This window comes from Pan troglodytes, chromosome 10 (assembly GCF_028858775.2).
Source record: "Pan troglodytes isolate AG18354 chromosome 10, NHGRI_mPanTro3-v2.0_pri, whole genome shotgun sequence".
Classification (NCBI taxonomy): domain Eukaryota; kingdom Metazoa; phylum Chordata; class Mammalia; order Primates; family Hominidae; genus Pan; species Pan troglodytes.
Window position 1 is genome coordinate 36,496,360 of NC_072408.2, and position 27,398 is coordinate 36,523,757.

At 34.6% G+C, this 27,398-nt stretch overlaps 1 long non-coding RNA gene across 1 annotated transcript; it reads left to right on the plus strand.

The window, feature by feature from the left end:
* The first annotated feature begins 1,393 nt into the window (after window positions 1-1,393).
* On the plus strand, window positions 1,394-11,128 carry LOC107967752 (uncharacterized). Its single transcript, XR_001708468.4, has 4 exons — window positions 1,394-1,487; window positions 3,211-3,429; window positions 3,637-3,732; window positions 11,015-11,128. It is a non-coding gene; the product is annotated as an uncharacterized LOC107967752 (long non-coding RNA).
* Window positions 11,129-27,398: the final 16,270 nt, after the last annotated feature.

The following is a 27,398-nucleotide window of genomic DNA, read 5'->3' on the forward strand; positions in this document are numbered from 1 at the left end:
CTTCTTCTATTGAGAAACAGCAATGTCTTTCTACAGAGCGGTTATTATCCTATCAAAAGTCAAAAATTTATGAGTGAACCGATAAAATATTCAATGCATTTGTTACACAACTTAGTAATATTGATAATCCTTGCTGAAAGATATTTGGTAGTCTATTTCTCTATTAATAAACATTGTCAAATTTAGATTAAGAAGCATGTATAAGACTTTTGATGCAATTTGCATTTGAATTGAAAGATGTGCACTCTAACAGCTGGAACAATGGACAAAAGTCAGTTTCCTCTAGGGGAAAAAATAGAAAATTGCTTACCAAGAAGATATCAGCATGAATAGACGATAGTTAATGATTTAGCTCACTGATTCTAAGCACTATTTTAGAAGCCTCGTTTCTCCACATGACCTAAAGCATTATCAGAATTCATGTTTTTTCATAAACTACACATGTGTGGCTACAGGAAATCCAAAGTAATTTGATGTCCTGCTGTTTCACATTCACTTTTGATATAAATGGGCATATGAAAATTTTATAGCAGTAAAGACAATTTACTGATTCTGTCATACCTGTCTTGGTCAGTATGAGTTTTGGTATTAACATTTTCAGTTTACTTTAAGATATAAGAAGGTCATTGGAAGATATGACAAAAAAGATAAAAAATCTTATATGATAAGTGATGAGAATCTGACTCCACAGTTCACTCTTTTTAAAGAATCAAATGGCTGGGCACGGTGGTTCATACATACCTGTAATCCCAGTACTTTGGGAGGCTGAGGTGGGAAGATCACTTGAGTTCAGGAGTTCAAGCCTGGGCAACACAGCGAGACCTCGTCTCTACTGGCAAAAAAAAAAAAACAATAGCCAGGAGTGGTGGTGCACACCTGTAGTTCTGGCTACTAGGGAGGCTAAGGCAGGAGGATCACTTGAGCCCAGGAGAACAAGGCTTGAGTGACTCATAATTGTGCCACTGAACTCCAGCCAGGGTGACGAGCAAGACCCTGTCTCAAAAAAAAAAAAAAAAATTACATGTCTTCATCTTAGTTTCTCCGCACATACCACCTACCTATTTCCACCACCTGCATCTACCCTCACCTGCTTGACCAATAGACTTTAACACTTATGTAACCTCCCAACCCTGAAGACAAGAGAAAAACTTGGTGTCTGGATTTTGTTTCTTAACATTTATTTAAAAGTATAAAAAAATATTATGTTACATTTATTAGATGCATAATAATGTTACCAGAGCAACAATAAATATATAAGTTAGAAGTCAATAGGCAACATATAGTCACCATTATGATGTAGGGGCTGTGGTGATAATAAGGTGATTTATTACTCACAGTGCAGGAACAATAGTGAACATAGCAACATTCTGACTTGAAACCTCTCTTCTGATCCAGGAACAACTATCCTGAGCTGCTGTTCGTGATTCAGGTTGGCATCAATCAAATTGGAAGCACATGAATTATACATTATTGTTTCTGAGCCACAGGTGGGTATTCTGTTTCTAGCTGCTCAAATGAGTTGCCTCATTCCTTATTGCTTCCTACTAATATTCTCATCTTCCAGTTTTTTGTTTTTATCTGCTAAAGACATGAAGAATGGGAACACTACCATTGCATCTCCCAGCCCCAGAGAAGGATGTTCACTCCCATGTTCTCACCTTTTTTTGATGGCTATAACTTTGTCATTCATATTTTTAAAAAATTGTGGGTAGATGTTTTGGATTTTTTTAAGATATACAGTAAATACCAACTTCTTAAATTTTCCCTCGCTGCTTCCAGAGGAGGCTGGTATATTTTTTCTCTGTTCAACAAAGAGAGAAGTATCAAGTTTCAGGTGAGTGTCCAAAGAGTCCACTAATACTGAGTACCTGCTCAATGAATTGCTTCACTCAATAGTGAACACCGTGCCTGTACAACTGAAACTGACTCTTGGCTTGTTGCAGCTTGGAGCATGCTTTTTTACATTGTTTAGAAATGTTCAGATTAATGTTTTACTCCTTACTTAACTGGTTACACAGCTGGCTTTACTTAGGTGAGTAATGGGATACAAAAGACCCTGATGTAAAGTTTTGCACAGGCTCCCTTCAAATCAAGACAGTTCGTGTGTATCTTTGTGGTTCATAATCTGAAAACAAAGCACATTCTGTGTGACTGAGATGGGATCCTAGGGGCTGGAAACCATCACTGATTGCCTGTACTGTCCTTCTCCTGTCGTACCATACCCTTTTCTTTTAATAAAGACTTATGTGAGTATACCTTGGGGAGTCTTGTTTGTCATTATAATTATCCAACCCTGTGTAATCAAAGCAAAGTCACCCTCCGTAGGGTTCCTTTAAGGGAGGAAGGAAAAAAAAGAGCATACAGAACAATTTTTCCAATCACTGAGTTTGAAATAGTCACTTGCCAATAAACACTGGCATACAAAGATTTTATTCACTAAAGAAAGGGTGATAACTATTTGAAGACTACATTTACCTCTCACTTTACTTTTTTGCTATTTGTAATGTGACAACAGTATCACAATATTTCAAATTACATATACGCATACTCACACAAAGATATGAATGATTAAAACAGCACATGCATTAAAATAGTATATATACTATTGTATACATATATATATACACACACACACAAATAAATAAATATATGACCAAATATATAAGAGTTATGTTACATAGCAGTTTCTGGGGTCAATGTCCTTCCTAGTTCTGACATTTAAAAGTTGCGGAATTTTAGTCACTTCGTGTTGTCTATCTGTGCCTCAGTTTCCTCATCCATAAAATGTGAATAGCAGTAGTAGATTATATCAGACCATGCATGGTTCATAAGTGCTCAGTTACTGTTAGCTATTATTATTATCATTATCTTTATGAAAGTCATCAAATGGGCAGAAGTATATTGAAAAAGAATTAGAACTGTTCCCCATGTATTGCAAACTTTGCCAATCAGAAGTAAGATTTAGAACAAATAACTCTCACTTTTTATTATTTTATTCAACAATTTTAAGTTTATTATTGGAATACTAGTATCACAAAAGTAAGCACATAAATATATTCTTTCAATTGTGAATGTCCTTGTTCCTAGATCTTGTGGAATACTATTTGAAAAAGTATGTTGTGAATTCTACAGTATTGTGCAAAAGTTGATGTTCCTATTAATTTGAACCTAGTTATTGGTTTCAATGTAAAATGCTGCTCTTGTTAACAGTTATCTTCTACAGCACATCTTTTGAGTAAAGACATGCAAGTAGTACTGAAACGACTGCAATGTGATAATCATGGAGACTGGACTGGTTCAACATCCAGATGTTTCGATTTTTTTGATAAATCAATCTCCAAGGTTCAGCTCATTCACAGTGTGAGGCTACTTACCTGTTCAAAGTACTTCACTTTTGTCCTCCAGTTTTCATATTGGCTTCCTGTCAAGGTTTGCATTGATTTTAAAGTTTTATTGTTGACGTTTAAAGCACTTAATGGCCTGATACCTTCTTACATTAATGATTTGCTTATCCCTATGGGACAAGAATAAATTTTGAGATGTACTTTTGCTAGCTGGATGTCAGTCTTAAATGTCACCTTGAGATTCAGAGTGCAAAGGCTTACTGTCTTTTGTTCACATTCTTTTTGAGATCAGATAAGACATCATAAAGAAAATAACACAACTTTTCTAAAGGTCAGTGGGACATCACAGAAAAATGATGTATCAAGACCTTCGGTTAATCAAATTAATGTAAGTTTTCAAGTTCTCAAATAAGATTTGTAATGGGCAAAGCAAAATGACTAAAGCCTCTATCTAGAAAAGTAACAATACAAACGTTAAATCTATGAAATGCAGAAATTATTAAAATAATACTTTTATTTTGAAAACTTGGAAAATATGCTATGTTCCTGAGTGAAAAAATATTTTGCTTATTCTTCTCTCAAAGTCAATCTCTCAAGGAATTTTTAAAAATTTTTAGATAAGTATGATAAATTGCATGGATGGAAAAATGCTGTAATATATTCTAGAATCAATCACAAATAGTCTTTTTGAATTTGGTGTTTAATTTTGAAGACTAGGTTATGCTGTATTTGTGTCAGATTGCTTTGTTTAATGACACATGATTAATGCCAAGCATAGTCTAGTTTATTTTTTAAGAAAATAACTGTTTTTTGTGAGTGTAAAGTATTAAAAGATAATATAGAAAATCAGCTGTTTATGACCTGGTACACTTTATAAAAGGAATTGTAATTCATGATATAGAGAAAACAATTTTGTATACCCTAGTACCATTATCAATCTATCTTATTTCTAAAATAAGTCTTTATTTCTAAAAGCTAGCTAGCTAGCTAGCTAGCTTGCTAGCTAATCTCTCTGATCTACCTACCCACCTATCCAACTACTAGTTTTGTATCTCAGTCCATTGCCTTTTCTGTCACTTGCCATATCGATATTTGATACCTGGTGACTTAGTATAAATCAAATTTTGTGCACATAAAACAAAGTACAAGGAAGTGTTTTTAAAATATTAAGTGCCGAATAAATTACATGTTACCATACTTTGTCATTATTTTCTGTTAAAGAGTGTGTTGCAAATGAAAATAACCTGAGTGACTTCTAAAGGTCTCTTTCCCATTCTACCATCTATCTTCCATCCTGTCTATTCCTGTAGCTATGTAACACAATTTCTTCTTGTAGATATGGCCAAAATAAACCCTTTAAACTTCTATGATATGACGAAATGGTGAAAATCAAACAAAATATTTTTTCCAGGTCATTTAGATTTAGAGATATTTTGGGTAAGATTATTTGTTGATAGCTCAAATCAAAACATGAAATGTGAAAGATGAACTGTTTAATTTATTGTTAAAAGGTAAGTTTATTTTCCATCATTATTTTTTCTATTAGAGAATTTAGTATTTGGTACCATGAAAGTTAAAGAAGGAAAAGTTAACAAGTTTATTAGAATAAAAGATCCAAACTACATTGGTAATGTAAGGGAAAAAAAGCCATGTTTAATTACTTATAAGCAATGCAAAATATGTATTGATCCCCCAAACAAATAATTTGGTGGAGGAAGTCATGGAAATAAACATAAGCACTATTAATCTGTATGTAAGAAATGTAAATCTGAAGCTATACTGGATTGATATGCCTTTGTAATTTGGGGACAGTTAAATTTTTTAAAAAATAAAATATTATTTTTTGCCGATCAGTTTTCTTCTCCTGGCATAGGACTTGCTTAGAAACATTGGCAGATGTATTCATTCCTTTTGGTAACTGAGGAAACATTTAATGCATTACTTCTGCTCTGCACTTAACATAACTAGAGGTTTAAACCATGAAAGCATGTTCCTATAGGACTGAATTACTCCCAGGGAATATTTTTTAGACATTATGATAAAAACTTGCTATTAGGTTTGTTTCTTCTGGATTAATGAAAGAACTTTAGAAACATAAGGAAGCCTAGTTCTTGTTGCCCATTTCTTATAACCACAGTACTCTTTAGGTTTCTATGTGTGTATTTCAAAGAACTCAATGATGATTTCCTGGAAGTCATATGTATGACTGTGATGGTTAATACTGAGTATCAATTTGATTGGATTGAAGGATACAAAGTATTGATCCAGAGTGTGTCTGTGAGGGTGTTGCCAAAGGAGACTGACATTTGAGACAGTGGGCTGGGAAGGGCAGATCCATCATTAATCTGGGTGAACACAATCTAATCAGCTGCCAGCACTGCTAGAATATAAGCAGGCAGAAAAATGTGAAAAGAGAGACTGGCTTAGCATCCCCCGCTGCATGCTTCCTGCCCTCTAACATTGGGCTCCAAGTTCTTTGGTTTTGGAACTTGGACTGGCTCTCCTTGCTCCTCAGCCTGCAGACAGCCTATTGTGGGACTTTGTGATCATGTGAGTTAATACTTAATAAGCTCCCCGTTTTATATACATATATATATATATATATACGTATATAAAATATATATTACATACATATATATATGTATATAAAATTTATAGTAGTTCTATCCCTCTAGAGAACCCTGACTCATACAGATTTTGGTACCAGGAGTGGTTCTAGAGGAACAGAATATTAAGGATAGAATTCTTTCATTGGTTTTGGAGTTTCTGGAGTTGCCTGCTTAATATGATTAGACCAAAAAATTCTAAGAACTCTACTTCTAATACTATGGAGAACACTGATAGTCCTTGGCTTGAACTGTTTAGAGAGTTATGCAAAATAAATGCATTTGACACTCCTGACTCATCGTTCATGAGAGGCAAGGAGTTTAGTGACTCTACAAAATACCTTTTACTATATTTTGAGAACCAAGAAACATAATGAAGCTGGTTGTTTGCTCCTAAGTTTAGTGGACAAAATGATGAAAGAAAATGATGAACTCAGGGATTCTATTTCCCGGCTTCAGAAGCAGATACTGAGCCTGAAGTCTGCTAAGATTGCCCTGAGTGACAGTCTTATCTCCTGTAGAGAAAGAGCTGAAATTATGGAAAAACAGAAACAAGCTCTTATCATGCGAGTGGCTGACCTGCAACGAAAGGTGCATGCACAGCCCCATCAGGTGTCTACTGTTAAAGTGAGGGCATTGATTAGAAAAGAATGGGACCCTGCAACTTGGAATGGTGAAATGTGGGAGGACCGTGATGAAGCTGGAAATACTGAATTTGTAAAGTCTAATGAACCTTTTTTTGCCAGAAGAAACAGTTTCCCCATCCCCAGAAATGCCAACATCCCCTCTCCAACCCATGCTGCCATCAGCCCTTCCAGCTTTGTCTAAGGAGAAAACCCTGTGCTGCCTGAGGCAACAGTGATGGCCTCCCCTGAGACATTTGCCAGGCAAGATAATGTTGATTTTCCTCAGGAGCCACCCCCAACACCCCTGTTTGCTTCTAGACCTATAACTAGACTAAAGTCTCAGCGGGCCCCTAGAGGCGAGGCTGAGAGTGTGACCCATGAGGAGGTACACTACACTAGAAAAGAGCTGCTTGAGTTTTCTAATTTCTATAAACCAAAAACTGAAGAACAGGCATAGGAATGGATATAAGGGTGGAAGGAACATAGAGTTGGATCTGGCTGAATTTATTGATTTGGGCCCACTAAGTAGGGATTCTGCATTTAATGTTGCAACTAGGGGAGTTAAAAGAAAGTTTCTAATATATATAATAAATATATATAATAAATACATATATTTCATATATAATATATATATTTCATATATAATAAATAAATATATGTCATATATAATAAATATATGTTTCATATATATAATAAATATATGTTTCATATATATAATAAATATATATATATTCCATTAGTTCTGTCCCTCTAGAGAATCCTAATACAATGACTATTGTATTAAAATAGCTTTATTGAGGCTGTAATTGACATGCAATAAACTGCACATACTTAAAGTGTATAGTTCAATATTTTGATATATGTATACATTCATAAAATTATTAGCAAAGTCAGAAAAATGAGAATATTAACTACACTCAAAACTTTAGTTTTCTTGGGCCTCTTTATAATCTCTCCTTACTGCTCCCTTTCTTCTTCCCCAAGCAAACACTGATCCGATTTCTGCCACTATAAGTTAGTTTGAATTTTCTAGAATTTTGCAGACCTGGAATCTGGCCTCATCGTAATTATTTTCAGATCCACCCATTTCTTTGTGAGTGACAATGACTCATTACTTTTTATTGCAGAAAGTATTCCATTTTATGGATACACTGCAATTTATTTATTTATTCACCTGTTGATGACATTTGGGTTCCTTCCAGTTTGGGTCTATTAAGAAATAAATGGTATTGGCATTTGTGTATAGTTCTTTGTATGCAAATGCTGCTATTTCTCTTGGGTAAATATCTACGAGTGTAATAGCTATGACATATGGTCTGTACATGTTTGAACTTTTTATGAAAGCTTTTATATTTATTGAATTTTGTTTTATGGCATAGAATATGGTCTTACTTGGTAATTGTTCTTAATGCACTTCCAGAAAATGTATATTTTACTTTTTCTTGGGTGTAGTATTGAGTAATTATCAAGAAGATAAAGTAGGTTGAGAATGCTTTTAAAGTCTCCTATATTCTTACTTATTTCTTATGTCTACTTATATGAAATAGTCTTATTTCTATGAGTTATTGAGAGAGGAGTGTTGATGTCTTCTACTATAATTATGGATATGCCTATTTTTCTTTACAGGTCTCTCAGTTTTTGTTTCATGCATTTTATTAGATGTATACATGTTTAGAATGGTTATATTCTCTGGATGAATTGACCCACATATCATTTTAAAATACTGCTTGTCTGATATTAATATAGATGCTCCTGATTTCTTTTGATTAATGTTAATATGGTGTATATTTTCTATTTTTTTAACCTTTAATCTAGTTGTGTCTTTAAAAAGTGGACATCTTATAGAAACTGCTTAGATGGCTCTTGACTTTTAAAATCCATTCTGATGATATCTGTTAATTATTAGTGTGTTTAGACCATTTAAATGTAATGTGATTATTGATAATATAGAGTTAAAATCTGATATATTGCTATTTTCTATTTTTATATCTTGTTAAATCTATTTTTCTTCTTTTTGTGTTGTGTTTTGAATTGAGTATTATTTGTAAATTCATTTTATATCCTTCTTTGGCCTACTAGTGCTTTCAGTAGTTGCTTCAGTGTTATTGTATATATCTTGACCTTATCACACCCTACGTTTAAGATACACAGTTCACCATAAATACAATGACCTTCAAAATTATGTTTTCATTCTTCCCCCTCTGACATTTGTGTTATACTTGCCATACATTTTATTTCCATATAAGTTGTATTATTTTTGCTTTATATATTTTTAAGAGATGTGAATAATAACAAAAAATCTTTTATATTTACCCATATAGTTATCATTTCTCATGTTCTTTTGTGAACATCCAGCTTTTCAATTGCATCATTTTCCTTCTGCCTGAAGGGTTTCCTTTAACATTTTTTGTACTACAGATGAAGTTTGATTTTCATCTCTATTTTTAAATGTTCACCTGGGGGGCTGGGGGTAAGGGGAGGGAGAACATTAGGACAAATACCTAATGCATGCGGGGCTTAAAACCTAGATGTTGAATTGATAGGTGCAGCAAACCACCATGGCAAATGTATACTTCTGTAACAAACCTGTACGTTCTGCACATGTATCCCAGAACTTAAAGCAAAATAAAATAAAAAACAAAACAAAACAAAACGAAACAGTGTTCCTAAAAGCACTTGACCATAGGTTCTGACTAAAAGCTCAAAATTCAATTCAACATTAATTACGCTCTATGAAATTTCCAACATCAGGCAGAGTTTGGGCTCATTAACTAGGACAATTCTACAAAAAGCAATATTGCTCTGGTGTGATGGTTAATTCTGCAGACAGCATGGACTTCGTACATATCCATCATCAGTGCCTTGAAAACCAAACAACTTTAAAAGTTAGTGGCAGTTTCTGCAAGTACAAAAATTCACTCTTATTACAGAACATATGGTAGTAAAATTTGTCAAAATATATTATACAAACAAAGCATTTTTGATAGGGCATCAGTCTAATAATATATTATAGATTGATGGAGTATAATAAAATAGCATAGTCTGTCTTCAAATTATACAATATAATCCTGTACAGCAATATTAACAAACTATTCACATTAAGCACTATAGGAGTATCTAAGGGAATACAGAGAGTAGGAATGATTATAAGCAACCTCAGCAACTATTTTCTTCTATGCTTCAAATTTGGTGGTTGATTTTTTACCTGCCAATATGAAAGACAAAGGCTAAAACTATTATTTAAAAAAAAGTTCACCTATGATTTCCAGTTATAAGAGATGATTTATTGTCCTTTTCCATTAATTTTATTATCTGAGTCATTTATAGGTCTAATTTCATGAATTCATCTTTCTCTTCATAATAAGTCACATTTTCTTGCTTCTTTGCATATCTGCTACTTTTTACATTGGAAGCCAGATGTTGTAAATTTCTCCTTATTGTGTAAAGGTATTCCCTATAAATAATATTTGAGCTTATTTTTGGGGATGAGATATCTGGAAGAGTTTAATCCTTTCATTTCTCACTTTTTTCTTTTTTCTTTTTTTTTTCTTAGAGATAGGGTCTCCCTCTTTTGCCCAGGCTGCAGCGCAGTGGCAGGATCTTGGCTCACTGCAGCCTAGACCTCCCAGCTCACATGCCCTTCCCTCCTCTACACTCAGTGAAGCTGGGACCACAGGTGCATGCCACCACTCTCGGCTTTTTATTTTTTTTATTTTTATTTTTAAGTTTTATAGAGACAGAATCTCTCCACGTTGCCCAGACTGGTCTCAAATTCCTGGGGTCAAGCAATCCTCATGCCTCAGCCTCCCAGGGTGTTAGGATTACAGGTGTAAGGCACTGCACCAGGCCCAGTTCTCACTTTTAAACTTTGTTAGGCAAGGCAAGAATAATATTTAATGTAAGCCTAATTTTTCCCACTATTGAGGGAAAACCCTTCTGAATACTTTCCCTAATACTCCATAATTATAAGGTTTGCCATGTTGGCTAGAACTTTTCTACTATATCCTATGGGATATCCGGGGGCTGTTCTCTCAAATCCTTTCTGGTCATCCTTTTACCAGCCTCAGTAGATTATTCACACACATGCAATGATTAATACACAGCTAAGTCTTGAGGGGCACCTCTGCAGATGGCTAGATTCTCTCTCTCTCTCTCTTTTCTCCCCCCCTCTTTTCTCTTCCTTCTGGCACCCTTCTCTGTTTATTCCAGCTTTCTTGATCTTCCTGAGCTTACAGCTGTATCTCCACTACTTAGAATGACTGCATTTCTCTGAGTAAGTTCTTTCCTGAAATGAAGCCTCAAATCTCTCCTTAGACAATAATATGGGGGCAATCATAGGGCCCACCTCTATTGTTTCCTGACTCTCAGGCGTCATTGTCTTTTGCTACTGTGTTGAAAACCATTGTCTCATGTACTTTGTTCTTTTCATTTTTCTCAGGAGGCAGGACGAAGATAGTCCCTGTTAACCGCCTTGTTTGGAAGCAAAATTCCTTCTATTACTACCTGGTATTATTGTGATCAAAAGATAATAAATATATGATTCCAAACTTGACTTCAGCACACATTTTAAAAACTACTGACAGAAGCTATACAATATTGACAATGGCTACTTCAGAATTATGGAATTACAAATTATTTTTACTTTTTATTTACTTTAAAAATGTGTTTAATGAACTTATTTCATTTTTAAAACATGTATCAAATATCCTTATTCTGATTCTTTGGAACAGTAAAAGGTGAAGGTCAGGGTTCACAAAAGGTGCAGTAGATTTATGAAAGATAGATCACATATTTTCTCAACATTATGAGAATATTTGCAATTGTAACCACACAGTCAATTTGATTGATTATTTATTGAAGTATTTGCTATGTTTAGGAGACATTCATGTGAGTGTGTTGTGGATATGAAGAATAATATAATACTGTACTGTCGATAACTCTAAAAGACTTAAAATATAGTAGGTACTATAGCTTGTTTTTCCCTAAAATAGACCCTGGGAAAAGAATTTAAATGTAAGTAGTCGGAGGAAGTTAAAGTATGTTCAGTAGTGGTGTGAGATAGTGAGACAGGGAAGGGAAGGAAGCCGTCTTCCTTCTTGATAAGATGTAAAAAAACATCTTATCAAGCTAGTCTGTCATTGGGGCAATGGCAGGACTGTCTGGGAAAAGGTGAGTAACAGTTCTTGGAGCTGTCCCACCTGAGAGATGACAGATGACTGATTTTAGATTGTTGTAGCTTGAGGGTTGCTCCAAGTGTATTAATCCCTGGCACTTCAGGTCTGTGGTTAGGGGTTTAAAATTGGCTTTTATGGCTTCTAAGAAAGCTCTGGGGCAACATCATGCAGATAATGGCAATTGAATGTCATCTGGAGCATAATGAAGTATAAAATTTGGGGAACAAATAATGTCTGCAGGAGGACAGTACGATGGTGACAGTATTTTTAGCCACAGTAGACTATAACATTATACAAAGAGAGACATTTTTTTCTGTGTGGTATAGCAAAAACACACACATACATAATAAATTTTTAAATACAAGTGTGTGAGGAAGCACATAAACTAAGTGTATCATATATCTTTCGGAATCTTTTCTGTTTCAAACCTGAATCAGGACTTTTAAACATAAAGACAAGACTTTCTTGCATTTGTTCTCTAGCTTTTTTGTACTGGGCTAGATGTGGTGAAGTAAGAGTGAGTGGCTGTACAAATAAAGAAAGCTCAAAGTTGGTGAAAATAACCATGTAAAATCTTTACATTTTTGTTACTTAATAAAATAAATTTAAGCTTGAAAACGCAAAGGCTGCTTATCTAAACTGCTAACTTATTCAGAGTCCCCCATGGAACAATTTAAAGTTTTTGGTCATAAAACATGAATTCACTCAAAAATTCTTTTATTTTCCTTAGAGAAGATCTTAGTGTTTTATAAAGTAGATGCTTCCCAAAATTTACAAAAAGTTCATAACTCATAATTCCACATAACTTAGAAATTTAAAAAATACTGAATTTACCCCTGGATTGTATAATTCGGAAACATACTCAGTAAAAAACACACAGTTTTTTTGTATGAAACTCCAGGGCAAAACTATGCACCAAGTGAGAATTTATGAAATCCTAATTGAAGATGAAGTAGCTACCATCTGCCAACATAAATAAGTAAAACAAAAATTATTTAAAGACTCTTATTAAAAGAGTAAAAGGGTACTAGAACAATGCATTTTATTTTATTTTTATCTTCATTGAGTTATAACAGACAAAGATAGTATATATTCAAGGTGTACAAGTGATGTTTTGATACAACTCTACAATGTAAAATGATTACCACAGGAAAGCTAATTAACCATCTCACATAGTTGGCTTTGCTGTTGGTGGTGTTGTGAAAATACTTAAGGTCTACTTTTAGCAAATTTCAAGTATATGACACATTATTATTACTATAGTGACCATGCTGTACCCTAGATCTCCAGAACTTATTCACTTTATAGCTGCAAGTTTGTACCCTCTGACCAACATCTCCCCCTTTTCCTCACCTAGTGGTACATGGTAACCACAGATCTACTCTTTATTTCTATGAGTTCCATGTTTTACATTCCATATATACATGAGATCATGTATATTTGTCTTTCTGTGTCTGTTTTATTTCACTTAGCATGCTCTTTTAGGTTCATCCATGTCATTGCAAATGGTAGATTTCCCTCTTTTTAAAGGTTGAATATGATTCCTTTGTGTGTATGTATACTTGCATGTGTGAGTGTGTGTAATACAAACTTGATATTTTTTTAAAAAAACTTTTTGTTTCAGGTGTACATGTGCAGATTTGTAATATGGGTAAGTTGCATGCAATGGGGGTTTGGTGTACAGATTATTTTGTCACTAGGTAATAAGCATGGTACCCAATAGGTAGCTTCTCTATACCCATCCTCTTCCCACCCTCCACCCTCAAGTAGGCCTCGGTGTCTTTTTTTCCCTTCTTTGTGTTCATGTGTACTCAATTTTAGCTCCCAATTATAAGTGAGAACTTGCAGTATTTGGTTTTCTGTTCTTGCATTAGGATAGTGGTCTCCATCTTCATCCATGTTGCTGCAAAGGACAGGATCTTGTTCTTTTTATGGCTATGTAGTATTCCATGGTGTACATGTCACGTGTTTTCTTTATCCCATCTGTCATAGCTAGGTTGATTTCATGTCTTTTCTATTGTGAATAGTGCTACAGTGAACATATGCATGTGTGTGTCTTTATGGTAGAATGATTTATATTCCCTTGGGTATACGTCCAATAGTGGGATTGCTGGGTTGAATAGTAGTTCTGTTTTAAGTTGAGAAATCACCAGACTGCTGCCCACAATGGCTGAACTAATTTACATTCCCACCAACAGTGTACAATCATTCCCTTTTCCCCGCGATCTCACCAGGATCTGTTCTTTTTTTACTTTTTAATAGTAGCCATTCTGATTGGTGTGAGAAGGTGTCTCATTGTAGTTTGATTTGTATTTCTCTAATGATTAGTGATGTTGAGCATTATTTCATATGCCTGTCAGTCATGTGTATGTCTTCTTTTGAAAGGTGTCTGTTCATATATGTGATATTTCCTGTATTTATTTATTCACTGATGGACAATGAGATTGTTTTCGTACTTTGTTGTGTTTTTCATTTTCAATTTTTATGGGCACATAGTAGTTGTACATATTTATGGGATATACGAGATATTTTGACATAGGCATACAATGCATAATAATCACATCATGGTAAATAGGATATCCATCACCTCAAGCTTTTGTCATTTTTTTGTGTATTACAAAAATTCCAGCTATAATCTTTTAGTTATTTTTAACTATACAGTAAATTATTGTTAACTATAATCATCCTGTTGTGCTATCAAATACTAGATCTTATTCATTCTATCTAACTCATATTTTTGTACTCAATAACCACTCCCACTTTCCCCCCACCTGTACTACTCCTCCCAGCCTCTGGTAACCATCCTTCAACTCTCTATCTTCATGAGTTCAATTTTTAGCTCCCACAAATGAGTGAGAATATGTGAAGTTTGCCTTTCTCTATATGGGTTATTTCAGTTAACATAATGTCCTCCATTTCCATCCATGTTGTTGCAAATGAATGGATCTCATTCTTTTTTATGGCTGAATAATACTCCCTTGTGTATATATACCACATTTTCCTTGTCCTTTCATGTGTTGATGGACACTTAAGTTGATTCCAAATCTTGGCTTTTGTGAATAGTACTACAATAAATACGGGAGTGCAGATATCTCTTTGGCATACTGATTTCCTGTCTTTTGGGTGTATATCCAGCAGTGGGATTTGCTGGATCATATTGTAGTTCTATTTTTAGTTTTTTGAGGAACCTCCATACTGTTCTCCATAGTAGATGTACTAATTTATACTCCCACCAACAGTGCATGAGAGTTCCCTTTTCTCTACATCCTTGCCAGCATTCATTATTGCCTGTCTTTTGGATAAAAGCCATTTTAACTGGGGAGAGATGACATCTCATTGTAGTTTTGATTTGCATTTCTCTGATGATCAATGATATTGAGCACTTTTTAATGTACCTGTTTGCCATTTGTATGTGTTCTTCTGAGGGTTATCTATTTAGATCTTTTGCCCATTTAAAAATCAGATTATTTGATTTTTTCCTATTGAGTTATTTGAGCTCCTTATGTATTCTGGTCATTAATCCTTTGTCAGATGGGTAGTTTGCAAATATTTTATCTCATTCCATAGGTTATCTCTTCATTGTGTTGATTGTTTTCTTTGCTGTTCAGAAGCTTTTAAACGTGAAGTGATTCCATTTGTCCATTTTTGCTTTGGTTGCCTGTACTTGTAGAGTACTACACAAAAAATCTTCCCACAGATCAATATTCTGGAGAGTTTTCTCAATGTTTTCTTTTAGTAGTTTTATAGTTTGTTGTGTTAAATTTAAGTATTTAATTCATTTTGATTTGATTTTTGTACATGGTGAGAGATGTGGTCTAATTTCATTCATCTGCATATGGATATCCTGTTTTCCCAGCACTGTTTATTGAAGAGACTGTCCTTTCCCAAAAGTATATTCTTGGCACCTCCATCAAAAATTAATTCACTGTAGATGTATGGATTTAGTTATGGGTTCTCTATTCAGTTCAGTTGTTTGATGTATCTGTTATTCCAAATCTTGGCTTTTGTGAATAGTACTACAATAAATACGGGAGTGAAGATATCTCTTTGGCATACTGATTTCCTGTCTTTTGGGTGTATATCCAGCAGTGGGATTTGCTGGATCATATTGTAGTTCTATTTTTAGTTTTTTGAGGAACCTCCATACTGTTCTCCATAGTAGATGTACTAATTTATACTCCTACCAACAGTATGAGAGCTCCCTTTTCTCTACATCCTTGCCAGCATTCATTATTGCCTGTCTTTTGGATAAAAGCCATTTTAACTGGGGAGAGCATCATGCTATTTTGGTTACAGTAACTAGTATAATATGAAGTCAGGTAATATGATTCCTCCAGTTTTGTTCTTTTTGCTCAGAGTGGCTTTGGCTACTCTGGGTCTTTCGTGGTTTCATATAAATTTTAGGATTGTTTTTATTTCTGTGAAGAATCTCATTGGTATTTTGATAGGAATTGCATTGAATCTGCAAATTGTTTTGGGTAATATGGACATTTTAACAATATTGATTATTCCAATCCATGAACATGGAATATCTTTTTGTTTTTTTGTGTCCTCTTCAATTACTTGCATCAGTGTTTTATAGTTTTCATTGTGGAAATCTTTCACCTCTTTGATTAAGTTTATTCTTAGATGTTGTATTTTAATTTATAACTATTGTAAATGGGATTACTTGTTTCCTTATTGTGGCTATTGTGAATAATGCTGCAATAAATGTGAAAGTGCAGATATCTCTTTGAGATTATTTTATTTTCTTAGTATATATATGCAAAGGTATGATTACTGAATCATATAGGAGTTCCATTTTTTTTTTTGAAGTATCTCCATACTGTTTTCCATGACAATTGTACCAATTTGCTTTCCTCTCAACAATGTATAAGGGTTCCTTTTTTTCTCCACACTTATCTTTTGACGTTTTGATAGTAGTCATCCTAACTGTTGTGAGGTGATATGCCATTATGGCTTTGATTTGCATTTTTGTAACACCTAGTGATGTAGAGCAACACCTTTTTCATTTGCTATTGTTGTATTGAATAACCAAATTGTCTCCTTTCTGTAGATAAGTTTGGAAACTACTGTGACATTGATGAATAACATAAATTATAATTATTTGTTGATTTCTCCTTTTTCATCACTGACAATCCTCTACGTTTCCTAAAATCTATTCTATGCACAGTATTTATTTATGTATTTTTTAGAAACAGGGTCTCATTATGTCACCCAGGTTGGAATGCAGTGATGCAATCATGGCTCACTGCAGCTTTGACCTCCCAGCCTCAAGGGATCTGCTGCCCCATCCTCCTGAGTCATTGGGATCACAGGCAAGCACCACCATGACCAGCTGTCTATTATTTTTTAGGACAGTGTCTTCCTACATTGCTCAGGCTGGTCTTGAACTCCTGGCCTCAACAATCTCCTTGCCTTAGCCTCTGGAAATGCTAAGATTACAGGTGTGAGCCACTGCACCAGGCCTGCACACAGCATTTACATTAGTCTTTTCATACACAAATCTATCACATTATTAGCTAGCTTTAAATCCTTGAACTCCTTCTTGTTTCCTAGAATAATACACCCGTAACTTGGATATTGTAGGTTCAGTTCTAGCTAACTTCAGTAAAGTGAATGTTGCACTAAAGCAAATTACACAAATTTTGTGGTTTCTCAGTATTTATAAAAATTATGTTCACATTATACTATAGTCTATTAAGTGTGCAGTAGCATTGTGTCAAAAAAAGTACGTACCTTAATTAAAAATATTTTATTATCGAAAAAGGCTAATACAGAGACTTGAAGTGAGGACATACTGTTGGAAAAATGGTGCCAATAGTCTTGCTTGTTGCAGGATTTCCACAAACCAAGTTGTGAAAAAACAATGTGCAAAGTGCAATAAAATGAAGCAAAGTAAAATGAGGTATGTCTGTAATAATATTCTATATATTAAAAAAATAGTGATTTGCAAAACTATGTATTCAATACTCAGTTACTCCTTCAAATGTCATTTCTGCCCCACTCCTCCTCCCACTCTCACCCATGGTCACTATTATTAAATAGCGTTACCAGCCTTCTTTCTTTACTTTTGAAGATGTTAAATCCCTGTTTCAGACTCTTTGCTCCTGCTTTCTCTTATACTGAATTATTCTTTTTTTCTTCCCCTAGTCTGACCCCTTCTCAGCATTTACACTTATACAAAAACCTTCTTTTTCTACAAATAATCCTATTTAAAGTGTATCTCTAGAATACATTTATATAACATTTTTCTTCCTAACTTAGGGAAAATAACACTATGTTATCTAATTTTTTATTAGTTTATGTGTTGCTTGTTTCATATTAGTTTATTTGTGACTGATTTTTCTAAAGTCTATTTACTAAAATATAAACTCCATGAAGGGAAAAATTCATCTTGTTTACATAACAGCTTCTGCCACATAATAGAACCCAATAAATAATCATTCAGTGGATAAATTAATAAATGAAGAAAAGTATTTTGAATGACTGAAAATAAAAGCACTAAAACCTCCCAAGAGAATATAAGATATTAGATTTAAAGTTAATATCAAAGCCAGGCGTGTTGTCTCATGCTTGTAATCTCAACAGTTTAGGAGGCCGAGACAAGAGGATCAATTGAGCTTAGGAGTTGAAGATCAGCTCGGGCAACTTAGTGACTTAGTGAGACCTCATCTCTACACACACACACACACACACACACACACACACACACAGAAATTAGCCAGGTGTCGTGGCATGTACCTGCGGATCCAGCTACTTGGGAAGCTGCAGCAGGATGATTGCTTGAGCCTGGGAGTTGGAGTGGGCAGTGAGCTGTGATTGTGACACTGCACTCCAGCCTGGGAAAAAGAACAAGACCCCTATCTTAAAAACAACAATAATAACAACCAAGTAAACTTGGGTGCATAGATGTATTCGTTTAAATTATGCATATTAAATTTTTTAATAAAGAAGATTTCAATCAACTAGTTTTGACAGACATTTCCTTCATCAGAAGTACACAAGATTATTTTTTAAAAATTAAGTATGACTTTTAAAAAGCTATTTTGGGCCAGGTGCTGTGGCTCACTCCTGTGAGCCCAGCACTTTGGGAGGCCAAGGTGGGTGGATCACCTGAGGTCAGGAGCTAGAGATCAGCCTGGCCAACATGGTGAAACACTGTCTCTTCTAAAAAAAAAAAAAAAAAAAAAGAGAAAAATTAGCCAGGCGTGGTGGTGGGTGCCTGTAGTCCTAGCTGCTGGGGAGGCTGAAGCAGGAGATTTGCTTGAACCCAGGAGGCAGAGGTTGCGGTGAGCCAGGATTGCGCCATTGCACTCTAGCCTGGGCAACAAGAGCAAAACTACGTCTCAAAAAAAAAAAAAAAAAAAAACTGTTTTGAATTCGGGTGTACACTCTATGAAGCAAAACACACACATTTTAAAGAGACTTGTTTAATAATTTATATATGCGTGCAACCCACGTGCAACCCAAACAGATATAAATAAAAAACGTTTTCATCCCTTGGCTAGAAAGTTGCCTTATCCACCTGGACTGACAATATAACCCTCTCTGTAACCACTATTCTTCTTGTGCCATGGATTAATTTGTCCATTCCTAAAACTTATTTCAGTTGACCAGTATGTATTCATTTATGTCTACTTTCTTTTGCTCAATATACTGTTTATGATGTTTGTTCATTTTGTTGAGTATATTACAAGCTCATTCTTTTTATTCTCCCTTCTGCTAAATATTTTATTTTGTGATTATACCATGATTTATTTATCCTTCCTCCTGTTGAGTATTTGGGGTGTTAACAGATTTTATCTGTTATAATTGTTATATTGTCATTAAATTAAACTACTATGGATATTTTTATAGAAGCCTTTTTGTAAAAATAAGCACTCATTTCTTTTGAATATATATCTAGAAGAGTAATTCTTAATTTTATTAGAAAGTGCAAAAGGGTTTTCCAAAGAGATAATACTGTTTATCACATGTATGGCATTGTATAAAAGACTAACTTGCTCCTCAATCTCAACCATATTTGCTATTTTCAGTCTTGTAACTCATTAGGGTTTTAATTTTCAATCTCTGCTGAATAATGATTTTGAGCATCTATTTACATATTAATGACCCATTGAGCTTGGACAGGTTGTCAAAGTCAAACAATGTATAAAGACAAATTTTAAAATTTGAAAGTTGTATTTGTGCAGCAAAGATTCATTTCAGGGCATACATACAAGACTAGGTGGTCTTCATTATATCGGAAAAATGAAGAGAAGGTTGGAGGTTTTCTAAAAAAGAGGAATGTTATATATTGCTTTGAAAAAAGTTCATTGACGCTAGCAATGTTTTGGGGAGCTGACAGGCTCTGATTGCTGAGTGACAAAAGTGGGTAAAACTAGTCTTAGAGTTATACCCAAATGCTTTAGTAGCTATTAGATGAAACTGGCTTCAGCTTATAATAAGCAGTTTTAGCAGCTGGGCTTATGGAAAATTTAATTCTTGCAGCAGGTGCTATCTATGTCCCCTAAGTGTTTTTTCCCCTGGCCCCTCAAATCTGATTTAGTTTGGTATGACGAGAATGACCCAAGTTATAAAATCAATTTTCACAATGGTTTTTGCCCATTTTTATTGAGCTCTAAAGTGCTCCAATAAATTCTTAAATATTGCTTGTTTTAGTTGTATGTTTATTTTTTGTTAAAATTCCATACATGGTTTATGTTATCCTTCTTTCCATTCATTTTCTTCAGCTTTTCAAATAATTGGTTTCACATATTTATGTTAACTTTAAAGTTTTTGTTAATTCTAACTTCTGTTATGTTAATTCTGTTATGTTAATTCATAAAGTGTTAATTCACACTTCTTTATGTGTCTTCTTCTATTGACTGATTTACCTCTGTGACCCTGATGGTCACAGATCTCTATTTATATAGGAAAACCTTATTCCTATTTGAAATTTAGCTTCTTTAGACCTCATTGTGTCAAGATTCTTTCTTTCTTTCTTTCTTTCTTCTTTCCTTCCTTTCTTCCTTTCTTTCTTTTTCTCTTTCTTTCTTTCTCTTTCTTTCTTCTTTCTTCTTTCTTTCTTTCTTTCATTTTCTTTCCTCTCTTCTCTCTCTCTCTCCATCCATCCAACTATAACCTACCAATCTATATACACAAATGTGTGTATGTCCATATATAATTTTTAGTTTATTATTTTTTAGTGATTTCTGGGGAACAAGGATGGGTTATGACCCTTTATGCCCTAACCAGCTGCAGAATTAATACATGTTTACTAGTGTTTATTTGTTTTGCACATTATGAGGTAAATTACTTGAACAACATGTTAGTTTCTTCTGCGTTGACTTTTCTGGAGGCATCTGAAGTAAGTATTTAAAGCTTAGTTGTAGAAATGATGCAGGATCTTGAATGAGAATGACACCTGTGTGTTGCTTATGTAAGTGAATGTGTGATCCTTCTGTCAAGGATCCTTTCCCTTCATCACCACAATACATTCAAACACGCAGTTTTTCCTCTGTTTACATTTCATAGATGAAATTCTTCTGTTGTTTTAAATTATTTTATTTCATGATACTATGCATTATTGGTTCATATTTAGAACTCCATTACCTAAAATTTTACCAACATCATCTGCACACTGACATATTCTGTTATATATTCAAAGAAGTATCCATTTTTAGATCTTCACTAGTAACTTCAAATATTTTGCAACTTTTATTAACCAAGATCTATCTTTGAGGTTCACTTTGAGAAACCTAGAGTCAGATTTTCCCATAGCCAGAGTAACAGAGAGTGAGATGAATTTTTTTTAAGTTTCATTTTTTTATTGAGCAAGTTAGCATATTTTAGTCAGCAAGAAGACAAGAATATGAGTTCTGAAGCCAGACTAAGCTCTAATGTTTTAACTTACTAGATTCAGACTCTAGTGTTTTTAACTTACTAGGTATGTGACATTGAAAAAGTTATTTAACCACACTGTACCTTATTTTACCCTCTACAAAACTGGCTAATAAAATTATTTACATCATAGGATTGTACATATATAAGTTTGCAAATTAAGTAAAACAGTGCCTCACACAATATTATAGAAATGTTTATTATTATTATTATTGATATTATTATTAATACCATAAGCTACTGCCTAGATAGGTTATGAAGATCTAAAGATGAATCAAATATTGCTCTATCTTTGGAGAATTTAAGGTCTTTTGGGCAAGAAATAGGTAAGCTGTAATATAATGTCACACATGTATAGATATAACTGGTTTATAAGCCTAATTGAACAGTGCCCCTTGACTTCTCTTGGAAGGCATGTGACTAATTTGCCTTGAAATATTACTTGTAACCTCCCAAGGAGTCGGGAGCAGCTGATAAAGAAAATGTAAATAAAAGCATTCCAGGAAGATAAATATAATGTGTAAAGTCATTCATAAAAAATTAAAACAAACAAAAAATCTTGTTTTTTTGTGAGACAGGAAGCTCTGTGAGATGACAAAAGAGGTTGGTGTATGCGAACACATTAGGAGATGGAAGAAGCAGGGGTTGCATCATAATTCTGTATTTTATGACAATTTTTATATTTTAATATAAGTTAAACACAACTTTGGAATGTGGAGAACAGAGGAGACAATATGAGAGACCCCAAACCTAGGGATCCTGTAAGAGACTCTTGCAATATTTCAGACTGATGGAAGGGGTTGATGCCAAAGTCACACCAGTGAGAAGGGGAGAATGAGCTACTGAGATGTTTTTGAGATTTTGAGATTCAGTGATCAATTTAATATGGTATGTGAGGGAGGCAGGGTGATTTAGGTTATTTAGCACAATGCGTTGGCATTTGTAAGGTTCAAAATATTGTCAGAGATACTTTGGACTGGATTAATTTCGTAGACGGGAATGATTAAATGGGATCCTGAAAAACAGATACATTTCTGAAGCCAGACTTTGTGGAAAGGAGCAGACACTTCAATGACTGAGATTCTTTGCAGCTCTACTTTTCAATTTCTTCAATTTAGATAAAAGAAAATTTACCCTAGTTTCAACAGCAAGAAGCAGGACTCTAAGATTCTCTAGGATTCTCAAAGTTTAAATATTTATTATGACATTTCAAGAACTAAGGACAATGTGTTTTTGAGTCATCTCAGTTACAAATGCAAAACTCAGAACCGTATTTACACAAATTTGGAGGAAAATGCACCAACATAGCAAGATGGAGGATATAAATTTCATCTTTCATGTCTTAGCAAGTAAATTTATATTTATCAATGTAAGTATTATGCGTTTATGCATTTTAATGATTTTTTAAAAAATATTTTATGGAGTATACAAAAATCAATCATATAGTTATTAAAAAGCTGAAGCAACTCTGGGATGCTTGTTGCGTGCATATGGCGCCTGGGGATATTCTGTATAGTCTTTATAGACTTTTATGCCTTGAGTGTCTTAGTAACTTGGTATTCAATTTTCTTTTTCACTTTTGGTTTTAAAAAAAGACAACTAAATGGCTTTTATATAGAAGCCATTGAGATCTAAAATGTTTACTATCAATCATTTTATGAGAAAAAATAAGGTAGTATATTTTGACACTGATTATTATAAAGAGTTCTTTGTAACTTTCTTAATTTTTCTTTTTAAATTCACAAAAAACCCTGTTTACATCACTCTTTCATTGTTTTACTCCTAATATTTTTCTATCTCATTACTACTACTGTATAGTAATGATTCTTCTAAAGTATGTCCTTCATAAAATGCAAGCCTACCTGTCAGGCTAATGAGTAACAGCAGGTTTTTTTCCCAGAAAATGCATTATTTCCGAAGCATATGTACATCTATAATGCCTGTTATTCTCACTGGTAGATAGAGTTCCTTGCTAGACATAAGAGAATTTGCACAGCTTTGAGAGTTAAGATTCATGTACAATTTATTTTATAGTCTGATAAACAGTGCCTTTGTGAAAGCAGTTGCTCTTATATCTCCTAAGTTCAACATTAAGTTTATTTCATAAAGCAGCATGAATAAATCCACAACTCTTAAGGAAATAAATGTGCCCTTCGACTAAACATAGGCTCATTTATCAACTGTGGCTCATGCAAACTTTTGGAGTTTGGGGTTGAAAATATCACCATGTCTCAAACTTGGATACATGAAAATACTGGTCTTCAAGGTGAAGTTAATGGAACACCTGATTCACTTTGTGGGCTTTATCAAAATGCAAATTCCTGGGCTCACTCCAGATCTAGTGAATCAGATGTCAGTGAGTGGGGGCCTAGAATTTGCATTTTGATTAAGCTCCCCAGGTGCTTCATATGCCTTTAGAAGATAGCAATTTGACACGCTTCTCAGGTTTATTTGCCTTCTAAAATAATATTTTAGCTTAAACCTGTGAAAAACATACGTGATTTTGGATGAAAATATTGAAAAATTATGCTATATATGGTACCTTGGGTATTCAGAGACTGAGAACTCACATCTATGGAATGTGCACATGCTGGGTGCTTTATACATGTTACTTTATTTAATCCTAGCCACAATCCCATAAGGGTAGATATTATTATATCAGTTTTATAGATGAGAGAACAGGCTCAAAGATGTTAAGCAACTTGACTAGGGTTACACAGGAAATAACTAGAAAATAAAAAACTAAATTCAGTTACATCAAACTGTAAAGCTTTTTCTGCTCTACCAGGCTGCTGGCGTGGATAGGGTGAAGGGTGGGGCAGAGGAAGCAAATTTTTGTGGTGAATTTATGCTGGGTAGAAGTATTTGCTCTATCAGTTAATAGAACAACCTGGTAAGAAAGAAATTCTTGTATCAACTTCATAGATGGGAGTCAGACAGCTTAGGTAACTTACTGGCAAACACTCATTTATTTAGTTATTGACATATTTATTATTCATTTATTGATATAGTAAATGGCTACAAAGGGTGAAATCTGAGATTGAACAAAGCGCACCTGGTGTCAGCTCTCATGGAGTTCACAGACTAGTTTAAGAGATAAATTGATCTACACTATAATTTGTGATAAGTGCTATAAGAGCAAAAATAACAAGAGAAATCTAATTTAGATCTGAGACTCAAAGACAGCCTATGTAGAGAAGTGATATTTGAGCTAAGATGTGAAGTATAAGTAAGATTAGCAAAGTAAAGGGTGGAAATAAAAGCATTCCAGGTGAAGGTACTAACATGTGAAAAGTCTTTGAGGCACAAAAATGCTTGGTACTATTAAGAATTGAAAGGAGACCAATGTGGCCAGCTTAGAAAACAAGTGACGGAGTGATACCACATGATACTGGATTCAGCTGACCAGATTTCTGAGGCCTTTGATGTTAAAATGAAAGACTCTTAGTAATTCTTCTATGTTAAAACAGAGATGAAAGAGAAAGACAGAGTCCAATTTGCATTTTAAAAGATCATTGTATAGCTACAGAAGCTTCATTGTGGAGTAGTCCAAATGAGAAAGATGGTTAGAGCTAATTAAAAGTAGCAACAAAAGTGTAGAAATGAAGGGCAATTTAACAAATAAATTTGGATTCAGAATAGTCTGAGCTTCATATTGGGTGATGTGGAGAGGGGAGGCATCAGGACAAAGCCATAACGAAAATGATTTCAATTTTCTGTCTTTAGCAACTGGGTGAAGAGAGAATAGAGGGACATATGCTGAGAAAAGGAATGCTATAGAGGAGCAGGTTCAAATTCAGAAGGAAGAACTTGGATGGAAATATATATGTGTGTATGTGTGTGGGCTCTTTGAGCACAAAGATGGTATCCATGGCAATAAAGGATCTCTCCTAAGGAGAAAGTATAGAATGAGAAACAATGAAAGCAAGAAATGAGAAAGAAAATGAAACTGAGAACTAGAAGCCAGAGACACAGAAAGAAAATCAGCAGACTGATGGTGTTGTAACTGCCCAACAGGTGCTTTCTGCCCACTGCATAATTAAAGACCATGGCATTACAGTGAAGAAAGACTTAAACTGACTTGAGGCTGGCCACACCATGTGGGAGATGGAGTTAGTACTCAAGTCAATCTCCTCTAAAGCCTATAGGTTAGGAGACTTTCAAAGACAGTTTAGGGGAAGGGGGGATGGCTAGAAATGGATGCCTGCTGATGATTGGTTGTGGTGGAGATGAAATCATAGGAGGTCGAAGCTGTCCTCTTGAGCTGAGTTGCTTCTGGGTGGGGCCATAGGAGTGGAGTTGGTGGGTCCAGGTGGAGCCATGGGTTTCAGACATGCAAAAAAATCTGAAAAGTTATCTGAAAAGGCCAATATCAAGTTCTAGAATACTGATTTTATTTGTAGGAATGGCTGGCAATCTTTTATGACTACACTTTAGCAGAATTCAGATTTCTCTCCTCCCCCTAGCCTGCTGGCCTTTTGTTAGCTTTACAAAGGCAGTTGAGTTTTGGGGAAGGCCTGTAATCATTTTTTTTAATTATTATTTTTTCTTGCTCCTTGCTTTTTTTTTTTAGTTTTTTATTTTTATTATACTTTAAGTTCTAGGGTACATGTGCACAATGTGCAGGTTTGTTACATATGTATACATGTGCCATGTTGGTGTGCTGCACCCATTAACTCGTCATTTACATTAGGTATATCTCCTAATGCTATCCCTCCCCCATCCCCCCACCCCACAACAGGCCCCAGTGTGTGATGTTCCCCTTCCTGTGTCCATGTGTTCTCATTGTTCAATTCCCACCTATGAGTGAGAACATGCGGTGTTTGGTTTATTGTCCTTGCAATAGTTTGCTGAGAATGATGGTTTCCAGCTTCACCCATGTCCCTACAAAGGACATGAACTCATCATTTTTTATGGCTGCATAGTATTCCATGAATGACTACTGGGTACATAACAAAATGAAGGCAGAAATAAAGATGTTCTTTGAAACCAATGAGAACAAAGACACAACATACCAGAATCTCTGGGAGACATTTAAAGCAGTGTGTAGAGGGAAATTTATAGCACTAAATGCCCACATGAGAAAGCAGGAAATATCTAAAGTTGACACCCTAACATCACAATTAAAAGAACTACAGAAGCCAGAGCAAACACATTCAAAAGCTAGCGGAAGGCAAGAAATAACTAAGATCAGAGTAGAACTGAAGGAGATAGAGACATAAAAAACACTTCAAAAAATCAATAAATCCAGGATCTGGTTTTTTTGAAAAGATCAATAAAATTGATAGACCACTAGCAAGACTAATAAAGAAGAAAAGAGAGAAGAATCAAATAGATGCAACAAAAAATGATAAAGGGGATATCACCACTGATCCCACAGAAATACCAACTACCATCAGAGAATACTATAAACACCTCTAGGCAAATAAACTAGAAACTCTAGAAGAAATGGATACATTCCTGGACACATACACCCTCCCAAGACTAAACCAGGAAGAAGTTGCATCCCTGAATAGACCAATAACAGGCTCTGAAATTGAGGCAATAATTAATAGCTTACCAACCAAAAAGAGTCCAGGACCAGACGGATTCACAGCTGAATTCTACCAGAGGTACAAGGAGGAGCTGGTACCATTCCTTCTGAAATTATTCCAGTCAATAGAAAAAGAGGGAATCCTCCCTAACTCATTTTATGAGGCCAGCATCATCCTGATACAACAGCCTGGCAGAGACACAAAAAAAGAGAATTTTAGACCAATATCC